This window comes from Triturus cristatus, chromosome 8 (assembly GCF_964204655.1).
Source record: "Triturus cristatus chromosome 8, aTriCri1.1, whole genome shotgun sequence".
Classification (NCBI taxonomy): Eukaryota; Metazoa; Chordata; class Amphibia; order Caudata; family Salamandridae; genus Triturus; species Triturus cristatus.
In genome coordinates, this window is record NC_140591.1 from 518,221,581 (window position 1) to 518,243,759 (window position 22,179).

Consider the following 22,179-nt stretch of genomic DNA (forward strand, 5'->3'; position numbering starts at 1 on the left):
CCGCCAGACGCGTGGGATTTGCAGGCCTTGTGCTGGTTTGCGCAGCTTTTTGTATCGCGCTTGGCCTCATGGCAGCTTTTTTTGCATTGGTATTTCGCATTTGTGCGACGTGGCGTTGATTTTATCGCAGACATTTGATGCGTTATCTGGTGACTATCGCATGGTACCGCCGTGTTGTGAATACCTGGTTAACATGGTGTAATATTCCCGCAATGGACTGCGATGTTGAGGGTTGCATTAAGTAACTTTCGCGATGGTTTTCACATGTTCTTGAGAATGAACCCCCATGACTTTAAAGAGTGCTCTGGGGATATCCTGGTACATCACAAATGAATAATTTTGAAAAGATATCATGGTCAGCTCCGTTGCTTTTGGAAAAACTGCTTCCTTCTCTGAGCAATAATGAAATTTTACTAAGATTTGAAGGGTTCGCTCTTGTATAGAAGGTCTCCTCAAGCCTACCTCATGAATCCTGTTGAGATGCACCTCTGAATGATCATCCGCCAGCGCTGTAGAAAGCAGACCTATCACAAATGTCATGAGTTCATTTTCAGCAAAGTCTTCAATCAGACCACGGAATCTATGATTTTCCCACTGCAAGCAGTTCTCTAGGCCTTCCTGTTTATCCATGTCTCCTCTCAGTTGTTTTTCCAGTGTAGTTTTTTGAGAAAAGGAGGCTTTCTTATGAGTTGCAGTCTCCACTATATTCGCTTCTGTGCTCAGCATCCTCTGACCAACAGATTTTACGTCTGATGTCAATTCTTGCATTATGGACCCCAAGTCCAATTGTAGATCCATTATGGTTTTCACTAGCCACTCACAAAGTTCATCATGCATTACGGTTTTGAAGGCATGAACGTTCCCCAACAGGGCAGACTTATTGAGTGCCATGGTCACTGGGGACAGCTACATTGGGCTATCAGCGTCTCTGTACTTGTCGACTGCCTTGGTTTAGTGTTTATCCAAATATTCAATTATTTGAGCAAGCCACCGCAGTTGGATATCTTCCTCATAGGCATAAGGACGCAGACGCTAATTTATTTCTCCTATCAGTGGAGCAGCAATGGGAAGAGCTATAAGCCAACCAGTGGCACTGAGAATTGCTTAGCCAAAATAGCTTAGGTGTGTGCGATATGGCAGACTTTGCTCCAGCACACAAGTCTCATCTCAGTCATTTGTGGCCATCGTGAATGAGATCCCATTGGACACCTGAGACTCAAATCTATACCAGATGGTGGGCCTCCCATTAGCCCTAGGTTTCCCCAATGTCACAGTGCAAAAGCCCTTCGGCCTCTCCATGGTGTCAGGGCCCAATCATACCTGCTAGCAGGTAAGCTACACCGTCCAGCTTGGCTGCAAGCTTTTCCTCTTCTCGCCAACACCGGGTGCCATCTCTTTCAACACACCGGCCTCTGGGGAAGGCCAAGTAGGTCCTTCTGCAGAGGTCACCGCCCCCGGGAGTAGACGCTGTCCCAGGAGTCCAGCAATGTTGACCCACGGCCTGCTAAACCACTGCCATGCACAGGGTTCATAGGCCACGTCCTCTCACCAGCCCAGTAAGGACTGGTCCACTAGCCCCATGGACATTCGCTCATTGCTGCTCAGGTCCCAGGCATGGCAAATAGGTCCAGCCCAGCCACCACTCTTTGTAGGGACCAGAGGATCAAACCAGGTCTTCTCTCTTAAGGTGCAACATCTCAATCTGTAAAGACATCACATACATTGCTCTCCAAGGGTCCAGGGCAGGGAAACAACTAAAATTCACAGCTCTTCTTGAAACCCTCCACGGCTTGAGACATCCAATGCCTCAAACAATGAATGTACATCATCCAGATCTGAATGTCCAGTACCTACCTAAAACGTAGCCCAATCTAGACAAAAAGCTAAGAATCACAAGCAAGAAACAATACAAACCTGAATGTTTACGGCTTCAAGCCCTAACTTTCACTGCATGCGAAGTCACTTGTGTTCACCCTTGACACCAAACTCATCCTCATGGAACACATGGCTAAAAATGATGGTGTTGCACCAGCTCTCTCTGGTAACAAAAAGGTGAACCAATTTCTTCAAGAAAGCAACTTCAGAACTGCTGTTCAAGCCTTTGTACTCTTGTATTTGGATAGTGGTAATGCCCTGTTCTATCACCTCCCATATTCCATGCTAGCACTCATTAAATGCCTGAAGAAATATGATCACATTACCCTCATTCTTATGGAACACCAGTACCTTCCATTACTGGCCTGCCCCATCTTCAAAATCAGTGTATCATATACCAAGGATTCGCAACCAGGGACTCCACTTTTCTTGCATGTAAGCTCATCATCTCTAATGGTTCTTAACACACCCACAGCCAGGATACCCTCAGACTGCAGACTATGAAGTGTAAAAAACAAAATAGATAGATAGATAGATAGATAGATAGATAGATAGATAGATAGATAGATAGATAGATAGATAGATAGATAGATAGATAGATATATAGATAGATAGATAGATAGATAGATAGGTAGGTAGGTAGGTAGGTAGGTAGATAGATAGATAGATAGATAGATAGATAGATAGATAGATAGATAGATAGATAGATAGATAGATAGATAGATAGATAGATAGATAGATAGATAGATAGATAGATAGATAGATAGATAGATAGATAGATAGATAGATAGATAGATAGATAGATAGATAGATAGATAGATAGATAGATAGATAGATAGATAGATAGATAGATAGATAGATAGATAGATAGATAGATAGATAGATAGATAGATAGACATACTTCTGTAGTGACATGGATTTCTTCTTTATCAGCTGCGACAATACCAGATCACAGCAGCCAGGTGGACAAAATAGTGGTTGAATCTGTGCAGTCCTTGGGAGTATTTCTAAGCAGAAATTATGGAGAAAGACAAGGAGGCCCACTCAAAGCATGGAACACGCCTAGCTTCGCTCGCTCAAGTATTCAACTTTCTCTAGGTATTCCTCACAATAAGAATATTCTGGGTTTCTCCTCCTTGATAGTGGCACATTCTCCAGGCCAGGCAGGCTCCTTCCTTCAATCAGCAGGCTGACAGGCAGGCTTTTGGACAATAGGCAGATTTGTATCTCCTGCAGCAGAAAATGAGGGCTTAAGGAGATGTCCCTCACTTCTGGGTGGCTAACTGTCAGGCAGATACGAGCTTTGGTCACATTGCCGTTCTTTGAATACTCTGGAGGTCATGCCCTTCCTTTATTATGTAGAACTTTGAACTGGAATAAACTGGAGTTGTTTCAAATAAACTAGAGTTGTTTAGAATCCAGTTTTATACACAATTTTCAGACAGGGGATGTAAGTACACTCTTTACTGCTACAGAATTGTTTGGTTTTGTTCCTTTTGAAATGCAATTTCCTGGCTCCTCTACAGACCCAGACTTTGCGTAAAGTGGTGCTACTCACAGCAGATAGCACTTGATCTGGCTCCAGGCAAGAGATACCCATACAGGGGCACAGTGAAGTGTGAGCTCTCTGCATTTGACTGTCATCAGCCTACTTGAATTAGTAATTGGGCACATACAAAAAACAGGCCTGATTCATAAACTTCGTCATCTTGAATAGAAACTGCAATCCAACTCTTACCTTCAACCAAATAGCAGTGCTCTGGAAGACCTAATCAGCAGCCCCATACTAACAAAGTCCTCTTTGAATTTTAAAAGGGAGCCAGTCTCCATCCTCCTCACTTCAGTATCTGGATCTCCAACCTCCAGTCACATAATTGCAGGCAATACACTTCCACTGTCTAGAGAGACTGTCCTCATTCTCCATCTTCTGCCATGCCAAACCCGGAGCATTTTAGATGGATCCATTGGATTCAGTACTCAAACAAACATACATAGAGTTCTACTACCACACAGGTGTAACATGCTCATTGGACACATACCTGCACTTGACATGCACAAGGAATGTCATAGCAAAATTGAGGGTTTCACAGACCAGCAGAGCTTTACGAGAGAGGATAGGCATTGGTAGAGCACACACTCACTAACACAGAGAAAAAGGCGTGGTCAGACTATAAGTCACAAAATATGAAATGTTGCCACTACCCACTTGTGGGACACACCCTGAACAGTGGCACTAGTTAAATGTCACTATATGAACACACTTTATGAGCCTCTCCAGGTCACAGGACAGTTCCTGAACTTCGCATTATCATGGATAGACCTATGCCACTGTGTATACAATTGATTATTATTATGCCAGTGCTAAAATAACGATGCCAGTTTCACATGCAGTTGAGAAGTCTATCCAGGGGTAAACACTCAAGCACCGTAATGCAGCCTTTTTATCCCAGCACCATGCCACAGATGGGAGCAGCAATAATGTTGGTGGTTCCTCAAACCTCCAGGTTTCGGATTTGGGCAAAAAAATGGAAATAACTTGCAATGAAATTTCAGTTTGCTATTTGCACATTTATTCACATGGTGTTGCTACCATCTTTGATGAAGGTAGTCTGGCTGTGTTGAAGCTTTATACATCCTTATTCAGTGTTACCACTTCATTCAAAAGCTGCACAAACAGGAAAATTGTTTGATACGCAGCTTATCACACTATTTCCCAATTAACGCAAATCTACCTGGGGCTGAATTACACATTGTGCCCATTGTGGTGAAAAGGGCGTTTGTGCACACTTTGCACGCCGATGAGGCATAATGGTGTTATCAGGGGCTGCAGATGCTCGCGTGTCCCCTTCTGTAATACTAATAGTGCTGGGGCACATGTAGGGCCAATGCTATTATGAGAGGGTGTTCCCTTTCTTGCATAGGTTCTTGGCCACATGCAAATGAGGGAATATCTACCTTTGTACCTGTTCCATAATATTGAGTTGAGTGCAGATGCAAATAAGCCATTAGAAGGCACATTCACAGTGCAGCACACACAAGTGACACACTGTCACTGGGTCCCCTGAAATCAGGCCTCTGGAGAGGAAGAAAGGGGGTTCCATGGACCCCCCTGTACCTGCCTTTAGGAGATTTCTCTCCCTACCTTAAAGTGCAGACGGCATGCAGGCTGCACTGCGAAACACGGGGCAGCTATGATGCAGTCCTTCCGCATTTCACTGAATGCGCTGTCCCCAGGGTAGAATGGGTTCACAGCTTCCCTTTGGGCAGTGAATTCTTTGTCATAGGGCTCACTGTCCCTCTTCAGGAGCAACATAAAGAGGAGAAATATCTTTTATTTCTCCTTGTTTTATCCTCTGTCTAGATGTGCTGCATTGTGCAGCACACATAGAAAGGCGAAAACACCTTTATGGATCGTTTTTGGGCAGGAAGGTGCCCCTTTCTTCACAAAAACACTACTGTCTACAATACAGGCACCCTTGCACCATGGTGTATGGGTGCCTGCATTGGCGCTAGCCTGCCAAAATGGCACCATCACAAGGGGAAAGGACAGGAATGCACCATATTGGATAAATATGGTACATTCCTGCCCTTTCCCTGTGATGCAGGGCAGCACTGCAAGGTAATTGAGTTGAGGCACCACACAGACATTTGTGGATGACTGCCAGTAGATCCCTCCCTTGGATTCATTTAGGACCACTGGATGGTTTTGTATTACTGCACCTTGTATTTATTGTTTTGAGCACTACCTTGAGCAGAAGCACCACTAATATAGGTCTTGATGAATGACACAACACCTCTTTCGAGGGTCATAGGCAGAAAAATGTTGACCTACTTTGATGACACAACCCAGCATGTTTAATACATCTTACAGTGTTTTACTTGTTTAAATCCTGACCCAGGGACGCACGAATAAAGTTATTTGCATACCCTGAAGCCAGTTTTAATTATCACGTTTCTCATTCAAGCTCTTCCTAATTCACCACCCTAAGCTCATTATAAGGGTATTTATTATACCTTGTACAAACATCAATTGTGCTCCTCCCTCTATTGAGGGGCATGTGGCATGCACCGTGACTAAGCATCATGGTTTCAACAAGAAGATTGTGCTGTTCCTATAGATTTGAGAGACCGAAACACAGGGAATTATGAACCAACCTGACCACTGGGGTTCAAAGTTGGGAATCCATTGTATTGGATTTTGGTGCCCTCACACACCCTGCCGGGTGTCATGCTTCATCATCAGGCTGCTCCTCGTCGGGTCGGCGGTGTAATACCCGACGGGCTCCCTATGATAGGGGCTCTTTATCGGAGATCTTTTTCCAACAGCCGTTTGGTGAAGTGCGGGTGAGGGGGCCTTGTGTGTGTAGATGTTGAAATTGAAAATAAAATAGGGTTGGGAGTACCTAAGAAAATCTTTAATCAGGGGGTCTCCTACCCTGAGTAAAAACAAAATTATAAGGCGCAAGGCTGCGGTAATGTCTCAGGTTGTGGCGCTCTTATAAGTAGTGGGTCAACATGTTTCTCGCCAACATGAGTAATCTACAGGCGATTCGTCAGGACCAGAGGGTGAAAAAAACTATCTACAACTAAAAACTAAAGAACTGGTGTTGTGGCTGCACACTCACATCAACCATCGTACTAAATAGTCGAGTACCTGGTAGAACTGGAACTACCTGTTAGGAAAGAATACATCACATAGATCAGAGTAATACAGTTGCAATAGGTGGATGCTCTCATTTTCTCTGTGGGTGGTGACATCCCTGCAATCATATTGTGAGCATCAAAACAGTTAAAACCATTAAAAACCAGGGTGCCACACAGTGAAGATATTAGGTGATCGAGCATAGAATTTCACCTAATGTGGCACACATGGGAGCAGCAGCGAGCGGGGACTTACCCAGAATAATTCACTAACCAGGCATCTCAGTACCCGGTAGGACTAAACACACGAGGGGTTCCCCATGTACTAAGGAACAAAAAAGAGAGGGACAGAGAGGAGGACAATACGTGGATGTATACATCAACCTTAATGTTGGATCATGTTTAACTACACATTCATTCATGATCTATCCTCCCCTGTCAACTGTAGGAATGACAACTCCATTGTGGAGTAATGCATGCAGAGTCAAATACAATCTGGTAAGTGTCACGACTGGTAATCTGGTGCGCGCAATAAAAGCGGTGGATCGGGATAATATGGGGCCATGAAGAGCAAGGTAGTAGGAGGCACACAGGTGTAGTGGACCTGGAGTTCAATCAAAATGACAAATAACAAATAAAATGCTTTGTTGGTTGCGTGCTCCTGGTGGAATGGAGCAGGAATGGTTTGTTTGCTCTATTCCCCGTTTGGCAATTTATGGCGATGCAGTTATCTCCTGACTGTCCATTAAATAAGTCATGAAAGTGGTGGCTAATAATGCAGTGTATTGCTAGTTCTCACCGGATTAAAGGAGTCCTGTCCAGTGTCAGATGAAAACTAGGGGTTACAATATTAGTTGGAAAGGGAATGTGTCGTAATGCAGAACCCTTAACATGGTTGGGAAGTAAGTGAAAGTTCTGATCCCTCGCGTCACTCAAAAGGCAATTAACCGGGGGTGCGCTAATTCCCAGACAGCAGTGTGGAGTTGGAGGTCCCCTAGGGGCAGGCATAGCGTGTATGTAAGGTTCTGCGGAGTAGTTTAGCAGATACAGAACTTTCTGTCTATCAGAAAAACCGTGTGGGTCCCCTACAGGCTATGCGTTTGGTATCAAATAAGGACGGGCGATGTAAAAATAATTATCATTTTAGTTAGAACCCCGTATATATAGCAGTCCTGTGACGGGTTCCCGTCCTCTGCGAGGTACTCATGTTTGGGTTGTGCACACAAAGCTGTCGACCTACCCACTCCTACCGAGTCCGGGTGGTAGGGTGGTGTAGGTCTGTCATGTATTTGAGCGTACCGCGTTCTAACGGGGAGAGGGGAATATGTGTAAAAGGGTTGCAAGTCTAGAATGCTCACTCGAGGGGCGGCCATCTTGGAAGGGGGTCATGCACAGTGGACTAGTAATGAGTCTGGCAGACATCTTTGAGTAGTATTTCAAGTGAACAGCTTGTATCTAATTAAAGCCGCTCACGTGTGTGGTGTTCCACTTGGGGGGGAATCAGAACATACTTAAATGTGGTGTTTTTAAAAAAAGTTATTACACAGTCGCCTCATAGCTCAGGAAGCGAACTACAGGCTGTGAGCTGCGTGTATATGGAAATTCATGGTAGTCGGACTGCGTGGTGTTGCTCGAATAGATGTGTGGAGTACCACGTTAGAGGGGGGACATTTGAATTAAAGTCAAAACATGCTGGAGGAAGGTGGCTTATATATCATACAATCGCCTGATGGCTATAAGAAGAGGTCATATGGTGCTGTGAATTGCAGACTGTGAGCTAGGTTAAATAGGGCGATTATGGTAGTTACACTGCATGGTATTGCTTGGACGGTCATGCGGGGAACCATGTCAGATCGTGTGGCTCATGAAGGTCATTGAGTCTATTAGTTCTCATATGTTAGGAGACATTCGGTCTTTACTGCTATCTCATCAATGGGCCAGGTAGTAGATGACCACAGGTTGTTTCATATCCTTAATGTATTCCATGGTATATCATCATTAAGACCTTGGATGTGTAGGGATAATCAATGTAACCATCACTGTTCTTTGAGAAAGAGGGCGTGTTTGGTAATTTTAGTGAAGGTTTCTAACACCACCCATTTAAGTGAGTCAGGCGAGTGGCGTTGCTCCAAGAAATGGGTGCACATTTTCGCGTTTGTCCTTTGACAACGGATGTTACTCCGATGTTCTGCAATGCGTGTTTTGATGGTGCGGGTGGTCATCCCAACATAATGTAAATTGCAGGGACAGGTAAGCAAGTAAATGCAATTTGTTGTGTTGCAATTGGTATGAGCCTGTAACTCCCATGTGAACCCGGTAGTGAAAGTGATTGATTTACATATGGAGGTAAAATTACATGCTGTGCATGACCCACAGGGATAATATCTCTTGACCGGGGATAAGTCCCATAAGGTTCTTTGGATGGTCGGTATCGTTGTCTTGGGTCTGGTGTGAATCAACATATCTTTCAAGTTGCGTGAGCGCTTAAAAGCAAAGCGCGGGAGATCCAGTGTCATGGCACCAGTATTGAGTATCCCCCAGTGCTTTTTGATCACTTGGCGCAGTTCATTAGACCCTGGTGTGAAGGTGGTTACACAGGTAAGGGTGTTGCTGGGGGTCTTAGTTCTCTGTTCAAGAAGTGCTTCCAGGTTGTTGTTTCTGGCTCTCTTTCTACTAAGGGCAATGCTACGTAGTGGATAGTTCCATGCAGCAAGTTTTTTGGCCAGTATCTCAGACTCTCTTTTGTAGTCTGCAATTTCACTGCAATTCCTTCTCACCCTCAAAAACTGTCCAAAGGGGAGATTCTCTTTTAAAGCATGAAGATGGTGACTGCTGTAAAGCAACAGACTATTGCGGTCTGTTGCTTTTCTGTACATTGTAGTGGTCAGCTTCCCCAGTTCGAGTCTGATCATGAGATCTAGGAATGGTATCTGGTTCTGAGAGGTGGGACTCGTGAATCTCAGATATGGGTTAAGTGTGTTGATTCAAGCACAGAAATCATGGCAGGATGTCAAATCACCAGCCCAAAAGATCAAGATGTCTATGTATCTTTTCCATAGACGTATGTAGGTCGGTAAGGGTTTGAGTCAAGGAGGATCTGCTCACCCTCAAAGGATGCCATATACAGGCAGGCCAGGCTGGGAGCGAAGGTACTCTCCATCGAAGTACCTTGTGTCTGGTGGTATAACTGCCCTTTGAACTCAAAGAAGTTCTTTGTCAAGGCCAAGGATGCACATTCAAGGATGAAGCTGGGTGGTGTGTTAGATTCCCAAGACGTAGAGGTGAGAACCTCCTGTATCACCTATAGGGTATCTCTCTGGGGAATGTTAGTATAGAGAGCCTCAACATCAAGGGTGATGAGGAGATTGATGTTGTTAGTTGGTTGAAATGCAGAGATTAAGCGTAATACATCAGTGGTGTCCTGTACATAGGATGGTATTTGTCTCACTAATGGTTGCAGGAAGTGGTCACAGAACTGTGACAGCGGTATATAGTCTATCTCAGATACAATGGGGCGACCCGGTACTGGTGTGACCCCCTTGTGTATCTTGGGTAGTATATAGAAATAAGGGATCTTATGGTCTTTTTTCAAAAGGAAGTCTGCCTCCTTCTTGCTGATCCAACCTTGTGTTTCTGCCTCAAAGATCAGTGTGGTAATGGTGGTGCTGAGACGTGTCACTAGATTGCTGGTGATGGGGGTATAATACCACCGGTCACTCAGTTGTCTCAGACATTCAGTATCATAATCAGTGGTGGCCATAATTACTGTGGCCCCGCCTTTGTCGGCTTCTTTGATTGTAATCGAGGTGTCGTTAGACAGAGCGGAGACTGCCAGCAGTTCTTCACTGGTAATGTTGCAGGCTTTTCTATTGTTAGATGCCCTCTGTAAGTCTTTGCGGACAGCTTGTTCGAATGTGATGATCTCGTTCGGCACCATGCTGCTATTGGGAGTGAAAGTGGCGGGATTATGTAGGCCCGAGTCATTGACTTCCTGGGAAGGTGTGCCATCAAAAAAGGCTCAAAGCCGTACTTTGCGAAAAAATCGCTGAAGTTCACATTGTTGTTTGAATTTATCTTCCGTGGGAGTGGGTACAAATCCCAATCCTTTTTGTAAGACCCTGTGTTCGGTCTCCGTCAGGGTTTTTGGAGACAGGTTAACAATCAGGTTCTCTTCTTGGTAACCCTCCGGCTGGCTCATGCCTGCAGGGCCAAAGAGTTGTGGGCCTGGAGGGTCAAAGGGTTGTGGGCCCTGAGGAAACATGGGGTATTGCCAGTATGAAGGGCCCTGGTAGTGGGGCACAGGGAATCCATGGAAACCTGGCGGCCTCTTCTCCTTGGGTAGTTATTATTCCAGTTTTCTGTGCTGGTGTCGCTATTGCTGGACGAGCCCCCCCCTGGAGGAGTTGGAACTTGCGTCCGAACCATCATTGGAATCTGGGGGAATAAAATCCTGTTTCAAGTATGGATAGACTTTCTCCTTATCAAAACTGCGGATGTCTTTCTGTAGTTTAACTACTGTTTGTTTCATAAGGTATTCCTTAAGTTCCGCTATTTCGATGTTACGTTCTGTGAGCTTTGTTTTAAAGCTTGTCTGTGAAGTGGCACTCTTCCAAGTGCTTTCTGCTGTCTGTATCCTTACTAGAAGTTCGTCGGCTAGTCTTTTGGCTGTGTTGATTATCAGTATTAATAGATCAAGTGTACACTTCCATGAGATTTGGGACCATTCGATCTTGAATGTGTCATCCTCAAGGAAGATCCGTGGGAAGTTTCTGATGAGTAAGCCATTAGGTGCTATATTGGCCCTCAAATATTCAGTCATCAGGGCCCCGTGTAGAGTAATCCTGACCCATTCTCTCTTCATGGATGTAAGGGACTGACAGTCTTCCGGCTGGCTCCCTGTCACTGCACCACCATCTGCTCCCAAGATAGATGGTGCCCTCAGTATCTCTGCCGCTATATCATCTCCGAAGCTCAGACCTTGTCCTTCCATGGTATAAGGGACAAGTGTGCTGGAGGAGTAGTTGGAAATGAGGAATCATGGTGCAAGGAGGTTCCGGATGATGAAGCATGCCACCTATGATGGGCGAGGTAAATCGTCCTTTAAAAAGAATACTCCAGCTAGGTTATTTCGTACAAACTCTTATTTCCACAGTAGACTGAGGTGTTTTGTTGTGTTTCATTATTTACGCTGCAGTTCAAATACAGTGTTATGCACCCAATGAAAGCAGCTTCACATACCCTTCATGACATAAGTCTAGAAAACTTACAGATTTTAATTCAGTCTTTCCACAGTCTAAAGTTCGTTAAAATGGGTTCCAATCAGTAGTGATAAACATTTACTAATATGTGTAAAACAAAAACTATTTGTATTGTGAGCTATATAACAGAGTATTATTAATATACTTGCAAACACAAAGAGTTTTACTTAGCATTTATAAAGAGGACATAGATAGAGACATTTCTTACCTAAGCAAGGGCCTGAGAAAGGGAACAACACTATAACATCGGTGTATCTCTTAACAGCCTGTGAAGTGACATTCCATTGGTTACATCTTTATTTCCTCTAATGGGCTGCCAGGTGTAGCAATCATTGTGAAGTTTCAGCTACTTTGTGACCGTCACCTGCTTCCAGACAGTAGCCACCTAGAATACAAGGGTTAGATTGTCTGTGGGGTGATGTGTATGCAGTGATTCACGCTGGAAAAGAAAATAAGCATTTTCCACAGTTCCCCATGGTAAAGCACAATGAGGTTCTGATTTACAAAGGCAAACTTGCAATTTGTAGGGTGTTTACTACTGTTTTTGTATTCACAAACTATAAGTATAATTTTACTACTAGTAATTATATGCCTGCAGAGTCTCACAAACGTGGACACAAATGTGGACTTTACAGTTGTAAAAATGCTGGTAGAATAATGGCAATCATGGGACTTGATTCACAAAGGTAAACTTACAATTTTGTGTAAGTTTACTCTTTTTCCGTATTCACAAACTATGATTTAATAGGAACTTTATGACTGCGGCGACTGTCCTTGTTATGTGCAGAGATCTTCGCCCGATTGCAGGACTAGTTCTATCTTAGTATGTGTGGAGTTCTCTGCCCTGAATTACTATTAGTAAATTCGAACTCTCAGTAATTTTATGACTGCGAAGAAGACACATAAAAAGATAGGCCCCTCCTATCTTTTTATGAGCGGAGTATCCACTGTCATAAAATTACTATTAATCGAAATAATCTTGCTGTTCATGAATACAGAAAAATAGTAAATTTACACTATTTTTTGGTATTGTGTGTAAGTGTAAGTTTATCTTTGTAAATCAGGCCTTTAGTCTGTGAATACCCAAAAAATTGTAAACGTACATAAAAGTGTACGTTTACCTTCGTGAATCAGGCACTGAATGCTCACGGATGCTTCAACTATTTCTAATTATTATTTTGTGTCTAAAAACACAGTTAACATGTAACAACCTTTTCATTAAAAAAAAAAAAATCGTGATTCAAAAAGTGCTGGAGAGAGCATCACAGTCACAGTGGTGACAGCTGAAGCTTAAAGATGCTTCCTAAAAGTAAACAATTATTTTTGCTTATTTCGCTTATTTTCTGCTTCTGGGCACGTGGAAATAGGTGCTCTCATCTAAGCTTAGCTTCTGTTGTAAGACTTGTGTTCTCCATATGACTACAAGCCTGTTTCAGGATCTCAGATGGCATGCTAGTTATGTTAGGTGACTTTGGCTTAAGCCAGCACCGCTTAAAATGGGGGAGCGTCTTTACATGATGCAGATCAAGAGCTTGAGAAGTGACACTTTCTCCAGGAACCGTGGAAGACATACTGATAAAGTCTCCTAAGCAATGACATTGTCTTCAGGTATAGTTTGCAGGGCTGTATGTTTAAGGTTGGAGACAAGTACTCCCAAGTCAATGGTGATCTAGATTCATAGGTGGGAATTAACAGCAGTGCAAGAAAATCAGGGTCGGACTGGCCATAGCGGGCATTTTCCCAGGAGGCTGGAAGGATGGGAGCCGGTTTTGCAGAAGTGGGGTAATTTTTTTGTTAATGGGGGCGGGTTTTGCAGCGTTGCTACAATATTGGCCCCTAGTACCAAAAGCAACAGTGCTTTACATTTTTTCTCCTCCACCCGCCCCCTCTCCCTTGGGAGGGCTGGTCCTACAAAATTGACAGGGCTGCTTTGGGTCCCAGTCGGGCCCCGAGGAAAATGCCTTTCAGCCAGAGTGACGTATATTATAACGTATTCTTACATGGTTCCACAATATTAATGGGGAGCAGTGGTCCACTGGTATTATCATTGAGGAAGCAAACAAAAAACAAGAGCACAGACAACTGAGTGAGTGGCATCCAAAATCTATCATCCCAATGTCAACATTTTTAGGTTTTCAGACAGACCTTGAAAGAGTGTAACTAGGAAATCATCAACTCAAAAACACAAGTCTCCCAACAACACCTCACTAAAAACAAGTACTAAGGAAAAAATCTAATTTTTGTGGGTTAAAACATATTGCAGCTCTAGGGACATGTAGATAGCCACAACATAGATGGTGTCATATATGGAGAGAGTATACCTGTCAATGATAAATTCACTACCAACGGACATAAAAGTTGTAATCATTTTTTGCCTTCATATCTCCTTTAATTGCGATATTTACACAATATGTGTTAGAGCTGTAGCAGACCTGGGATTCAAAGAGCAGCAGCACATTCAGCTCCTCGTCAGTGATGAGTCTGGGACCTCAGTCTGTTTGTGGAGTGACTGATCATTTATCACTGTTAATTTAAAATTGGAATGATTTGTGTTAGAATGTCTAACAATGGAAGCTATCATAAAGATCTCCCAAAGATGCCCTTGTACTCTCATCTTCATATGGCCAACAACCCAGGTGGACTGGGCCGAAGCATTCCTGGCTATCCAAAATATTAAAATAGTAAATACAATGAGAGGAGTTTGTCTCAGTTAATTAGTGTCCCATTGTCTCCTCAATGGGACACCATTCAACCATTAAGGGTTAGATTTAGATTTGTTTGATAATTATAAACCCTCTGGTTTCTCGTGGAAGCACTAAATCCGGTGGAGAATACACCACTGGAATTTACTGCACTATGGTATTATTTCTCCATTTCCAACAAATTCCTAATCTGGCCCCCATCTTCTGTACATTTAATTGTTTTGTCATGTTTTAGTCTGATGTTTCATGCTGAAAATGTTCAAAGTACAAACATGTAACATGTATGTACCACATTATTGTTCAGGGAACAACACATTGTTGCAATATTGAAGAGTAGGACATAAATGAGAAGCATTTGGTTTAGTGGTGCTGTAATAAGGTAAAATAATTTGAATTCCATTTACGTCTATTTTTAAATGCACCTTTGAAATAATTTCTCTTTCAGAAAAAAACGTTCCTATGTTTTTAAATAGGAGATGGGGCATCCCCGCCCCATACATATAACATGTCCCTAATATTAAATTTCTTTTGATAAAATAAAAGGGGTCAGAATTACAGTAAAATAGACCAAGAATCTACCTTCATGAACAAGAACAGCCTTCAAAAGGACTATCAATTCCGTTTCATACCACACTACTGCATGGGCACAGATAATCTTCAGGTAGCGGACGATGGCCTCCTCATCAATAACATCATTCCCTATCCTTCTGACCCCGCATGACTTCTCTGCAGCCTTCAACACTGTCAATCAGCAAATAGTGATGTACACACATGAACACAAATGGGTTTCTATGACCCAGACCTGCACTGGTTCACCTCTAACCTTGTCAAATACCACCAGGTTGACTAAATGGGAACCTCAAGATCCCAGAAACCTCCTGGCTTCTGTAGAGGACCTTAGGGTTCAAACCACCCCCCATCATCTTAACCGTGTGCCCGGAATTGGCTTGTATGTTGGGTGGATTCAAAAGCTGAGCTAAAGAATCACCTTCTAACCTTGACCCAATGTGGCCAAAAAGACCTTCACCGTCACATTTGTTCAACCGTATATTTTTTCCTGATCCTCCATAGAACATTAGTTGCCTCCAAGGTATTTGTGTTACAAAGGATCCCAAGTTTTGTGCTTCTTTGGGTTCCCAATTTTGTGTCAGTGGATATTGAATATTATTGATTTTATCTTTTACCATATTGTTTTTCTGCTTTATTGTCTTGTTTTATCATATGCTGTTAGCATTCTGGTGTCCTGTTGAAAAGGGCTCGGCCACTCTGGTTGTGACCTAAAAACAACGTAAATAAAACATTAAAAATAAAATCACAATGACATGGTGCCAGCTCATCTAAAAACAGCTAAATCATCCCTAAAAAAAACCTCAGAACAATATTGAGATTTTTGGTCGTCCACCACATTGATGAGGGCAGCACTCTTCTCAACACCCTCCCATACACCAGATCTCACCCACTAAACAAGATCCTACTTGCTGTAGCTCATCTCCACAAGCACTTGAAATAGTGTGACCACATCTCCCTTCAGGCCAGCATCCTTTTCAAGACCAGCTGCAACACCAACAGGGCCAACAGTAATGACTTCCTTACAGACTGTAGTGTTGCACGTGCACAGCACTGGAAGGGAAAACAATTGGATTGGTCGGGGCACAAGCCCTGTGTGTTGTATAAATGGTTTGTACTGGCCATCACATCGGTGCAGTTAATAAAAACCTCAAATACCTCGTGTTGGGTCTTTGCAGAGGCACAACTAGAGCCAAATTTCGGGGGGATGGGGGCTGAATCTTTAAGCAATAGGCATAGTGGAGCTTCAGGGGCTCTTAGAAGGGGTGAAACAACAGCGAGGCCTCATTAACATGCAAATGGTCTTTTAAAGACCTGTGAAGTGCTCGGGTGTGGATGTGTGTGTGGCCGGGAAGCTGTCTCAGCCCGGGCTGCCACACACGACGGGGGGGGGTGGGGGGGCTGAAGCCCTTTGAGTCCAATGGAAGTTGCGCGCCTGGGTCTTTGGGTGCAGTGAAACAACCCAGCACTGTGTCTTGTGTTTATTCTTCTGAGCCATAGGCCTGACACTACTCATACTTCGCTGAGGAACGAACCAGCTCTGGAGGGCAGTGCCATGCCAAGAGCCACCAACCTGCATGAATGGATTCATGCTCAGTTGCTCTCTAGTTATGTTTCCAAGTACCTGTAAAGTACACATCTACGCACATAACTTTTCTTCCTGATTCTTTTTCGGAGAGATTTCCCTTTTTGAAATATTGAGTGTCTCAGTAATGCAAAGGCTAAAAGGTATGGTGACAGTTGCATTGTCAAGCCAGACCTAAAAATTCATGCAGGTCCTCCTCTCATCTGCATGAGGAAAACAGCATAAATTATCTAATTATCTAAGACACTTTAATAGCATTAACATTCTATCGGTGTGCCCGTGAAAGTACAAGCTTAGGCAGCTTAAAAAATAAACAAAATGATCGGAGCTGCATGGTGGGCAAACACTTTTTTTGTGAATGCACACAATTTATGCGCAATCAAAACATACTCATGGAGTCCCGCGTGTGGGCGGAGCCAAAGACCCTCTCTAGTGATGCTCACCCAATTGCCTGGTGTTTGCTGGCTGTCAAGCCAAACCATACAATTTCTGCACACAGAATAGAGCTCAGTAACAAAAGGAACACAAATAAAGAGCAGAATGAGGGGGAGGCCCTGCCTAGTAACTCGTTCTAGTTTCCTACAGCTTACATGTTGAGCGGCCCCTCCTTCACGTGCTGCGCTTGTCAGAAAACATAAAGGCGCCGTCAGAATCTGCAGACTTGTGAACCGCAGCGTAACATTTGTAAGAATTGCTTCTATGCCGAAGTTGCTTTTCACGAGCTCGGCGAGCCTGCCCACTGGGTCATGAGTTAGGAGCAGGAAAATGTTCCTATAAATCCGGTTTCCATGACAATGCATTAACCAGTGAAATGAGGGAGGTGTTGCGAGAGCTGTGTTCTCTGTGCTACTCATCTAATGTTTGTCTGTTTTCATTTTCAGCTATTTACTTCCTGTGGCTCTGTTCCAAAAGTCTTTAATTTGCCAGTAGCTGTTTCTACTGCACGGATTATATGAGTAATTCATCAGTGAATATTTCACTCTAGTCTCATCCAATATAAAAGAACATAAAAATGAATTTTCCAATTATGCCTCTGTTTGTTTAGAAAGATTTCGTGGCTTGTTGTTCCTCTGAAACCTGGGTTCAGTGCTCATAATCTCTCTTAACTATCACCCACGACGGCACACAGATCCCTATTCTAACTTGCAAAATTATTTTAAATGTTGGAAAAAAATGCACAGGTGCAAGAAAAAAAACCTAAAGCATTTGTATTCAGTAGAGTGAAACACGAGTAGACGCACAGCATGCTCTTCTGAGCGGTCCGACGAGTTTAACATTGCTAGGGCGCTCAGCAAGAAACCTCAGAAAGCAATTACAATCTCAATTATTGTGCAACATAAAATGGTTCTTATTTATTTAGGTGGATGATAAAATAAGGAAAAAACCGGGGGTTCTGGTTTTTTTTTTTACTGTCACGAAAAGGGCAGGTTGCGTTTATAAACTTGGCGGGAAGATATTGCAGCTGATGGAGTCATGGGTGGAGGGGGGGCTGCAGTGGTTCTAGCCAATTTTCGACAACCGTTGAGGCCTCCTTTTGGTGTCTCCTCATCTGTTTTTCAGAGTCTGGCACGATTCTGATGGGGCAAGGCCGGCTCACAGCTGCACGCGCGTGCCACCTCTGCAGGATTCCGGGCGCATGCATGATTAGCAAAGGGTGCAACGCCACTGGGGGTGATATAGGGGAATTTAAAAAATGAGATAGCAATACAAAAGGCAGGAAATTCAGCTATTATTCATATGAGCAGAGCGCTGAACGGATATGCCAGACAGTATTCCCTACTCTGAATTTCAATAAACAATAATGAAAGAAGCACAGCGTTTTATTTTTATTTTACGTGCTCTATAAATTACAGCAGCTCGCAGGCTTTAATTTCCATCCCAGGCTCCCAGAGAAAGTTCTAAATTGAAAAGAATGTGCTAATTCTTCCTCACACACAGTTTTAATGGGCGCGGATCACGGAGAATTTACATGATTGAAAATCAAGGTAATTGTTTTAGTGAATTAGATTTAGCTGCTTGGCAACAGACTATTAAATACAAACCGAAACACACAGAAAAATAGAACCTGCTACATTCAGTAAACAAAGCTCCTCTGCAGGGCTTAAGGTTTTACTGTTTTGTTGCAAAATGGAAGGGGCAGTGCTGTCAATCAAAGATTGGACCTTGACAAGGCACACCTAATGACGTCTTTGGTTCAACTGCTACGTGCAACTACTTCTACATTTCGGATCTCTGGTGCGAATGAGTGGGCAGACGTTCAAACACATTTACTGTTTGCAGGGTTTGCAACCAGTAAATGTGTTTTTGGAATGCACAAAATCCATTTAGTGATTGGGTAATGAGCTATCAATGAGTTTAGGATACCTTAGCAAATTGGTATTCAGAAAGGGCGTGTTTAGGACATCCCTTCCAAATACCGATTCCTTATGGCTTTTATTAATTATTTGCTACCTAAATCTGAACGCAAAACATTCATACTGTACTGATTACTGAAAGATAGCGGTAACCCATTTGCAGATGAGAAGCGGCCCCCAAGGGACCCCCTTCTCCTTTGTGAATGATGAAAAAGCATTTGTTCGGAGTAGGCAGTGGTCAATAGGACACGCTAGCTACTCCCCAAAAAGTTTTTAAAACTTTTATTTTATTTTTGTTTTAAACACAGCTGTTTCCTTTTAAAGAAAACGAGCTGGAAAAAAAGAAGCTTGTTGTAAAAGCATTCACAGACATTGCGGTCTGCTGACCCCCAACAGGCCACCATCTCTATGATGGCAGTGAGTTGTAGTGGGTTGCAATTTGTGAGTTGTGACCTACCTCACTAATATACATGAGTTAGGTTGAATTCTGACCCACTACAATTGTAATTTTAAAGAACCAACCTATTTGTATATAGATCTGTTCTTAACAATCCTATACTGGTCATAAATATAGTGGTCTCTAATTGAGATCAGTATCTGTCGCCCAATTAATAGTACATATTGCCCAAGGAGTGTTATTAGGTTCATGTTACCACTCATGGGAGAAAGCAAGAGACAAGCACGAGCAATGTGTCCTCAACCCCATTGATATTAATGGTGGTGGAGCACTTGGGCTGTTGGAGCCAGAAGGTAACATGGGTCCGCTTATTCTGCAGCGACAGGAGTTTGATACATACTTTTGACCCGCGTTCGACCTATGGCTCATGTTAAAGAGCTTTATGTGTTTATATTTTTATGCACTAATAACTTGCAGAATGTATTTTCACACTCAATTACATATGTATATACTGATATAGTACTGTTGCTTTTAAACCAAATTGTCTACATTGTATAGAAGTGTCTCTCTCTGATATTTGTAAACTAGGCTTTAATTCAGGTATAAATAAAGGCCATCTTGTACAAGATATTCTGCAGCATATAGTCAAGCTAAGATGTGCTTGTTTATATCCACTGTTACTGTTTAAGCTGCTCCTGCTGAACTTTCCCCGTTTCTGTTACAAACTGCTACTTTAACCTCAATATCCATCCGCTGGTTCACTGTGCCCTACTCATTCATATAACACACTATTGTTAATATATCTTGTTTGTTCAAGTATCTCTGGACGATATTAGCATAGAGAGGGCAGAATAATTATTCATGTGGTGGGAATGCGCTTAGGTGTTAAGGCAAATTGACGTTCATTTTTCATGTCCCCAAATCCTCTGGGACCCAATCAAAGAAGTGTCCCGGGGTCCCCATTCACCAGGACACTGCTGTTCCCTGCCCATGAGAGTGTGGTCAGGGAACAGCAGAGCACCTTCTATTAAAAAATGTCCAACTCCTGGAGGCACCCAGTATGGGTATTAACTGGAGAGACAGCAGGGGCCGCAGTAGCCTTAGGGTTCTTCCTGCATCCCGACCATTTGAGAATGTTGTGGGTGCCCTGGGTGGACACCCACTAAAAGAATCCCCAGCTTCCACCAGCTTCTAGTATAGGTCCTGGCTGGGGAGCCTGCAGAGGCCGCTGGGCTAGGGGCATCCATAAAAAATATAAAACAAAAGAGGAGTAATAAATGAGTGGCAAGAACACTTCATTTATCATTAACTGCTCCTGGAAAGGAGTGCCCCATAATGCCTTGCAAGGGCTTTATACGTATATTTTTGGATCCTGGTGGTGCCCCCATAGCTGGCAACTTTTCAGACTGCTATGTGTGACATTTTCACAATTTTAGTGCAATTATGAGTGGCATTTCAATGACTATGAGTGACACTTTATCGCAAGCAAAATCAAGCAATGAATACAAGAGAAACATAGAAACATAGGAAATTAAACCCATTTGAGCAACAAGAAAGTCTAAGAAGATCTTAAAACTGCTGCAAAGCACGAGAAATGAAAGGGCACTAACCTAGTGTCCTTGTAACCTTATCATACTGTTAAACAGCCGCGGTCGGTAGTAGGAGTACCTGCAGGATGGTGATGTGGGGAGGGGGAGGGGCAGAGTGGGGGGTAGTAAGCTATGGATTACGGAGGTTTACAGGTAAGTAAACATATAAATTAATAAAAAATGAATTTCGTTGTGTGCACTGCATCGCATTTGGGGATGCAGTGCACGCAACGAAATTCGTTTTATTAATTTATATGTTTACTTACCTGTAAACCTCCGTAATCCATAGTTTACTACCCCCCACCCTTCCCCTCCCCCTCCCCACATCACCGCCCTGCAGGTACTCCTACTACCGACCGCGGCTGCTGTTAAACAAATGTGTAACCATGAAATTAAACATTAAACAAGTCTTTCAGAGGCAGTTCCTCATTAAAGTACTGTGCACATATGCAGAAACACATGCAGTTAATATCATAAATTAATTACAGTCAGCTAACTCGTGCCTCTGCAGACAGCACCCAAACATTAGCAAGCCTCAGGAGAGTGAGAGTCAGGCACACATAAGTCACAGCCAGGCTTTTGGACAAGGTGAGGAAGGAGCTGACCCCCACTCAGGAAACAAACGTGCGCCGTCCCCAAAATAGAGTTTAGTACTGCAACTGCTACCTTCAAAACGATGCGCTCTAGCTACCGAAGCAGAGGTGGCTGATTTGTCTCCCCTGCCCCACTGTTAATAAAGCACTAACTGCTATCAATAGCAAGAAGCACACAAGCTCCCGACACATTCTCAGCATTATCCTAACCCACTGTATTCCATCGTTTGAATGCTATCCTGTACCCCCTGACCCTCAAAAGGTATTTCAAAAGGTATTTAGTGCATCACATGAATTCGCCCCAGTGCACTTAACCTCTGTCATTTCTTTTGGCTGTTTATGGGCAGACCAGACAACCAGAAATAGCCCCTTTTGACTAGTTTCTGTTTTCTAGCACCTCAATGGGAATGACAGGGCTACTCTAGTCACCTAGAACAAGTACCTCTGTGTTCTTGGAGTATGAAGGTAGTGTTGCAGAGCCGTGCTCATAACTATCTAATACCTCAGGTTAAGAAATTATGATAGTGACTCGTTGAACTGGCACCTGCAGGGAGTTCCTCCTGCACATCACATACTTCCTTCTCATTTATACTCGGCAGCATTAGATGTGGCAGTTGA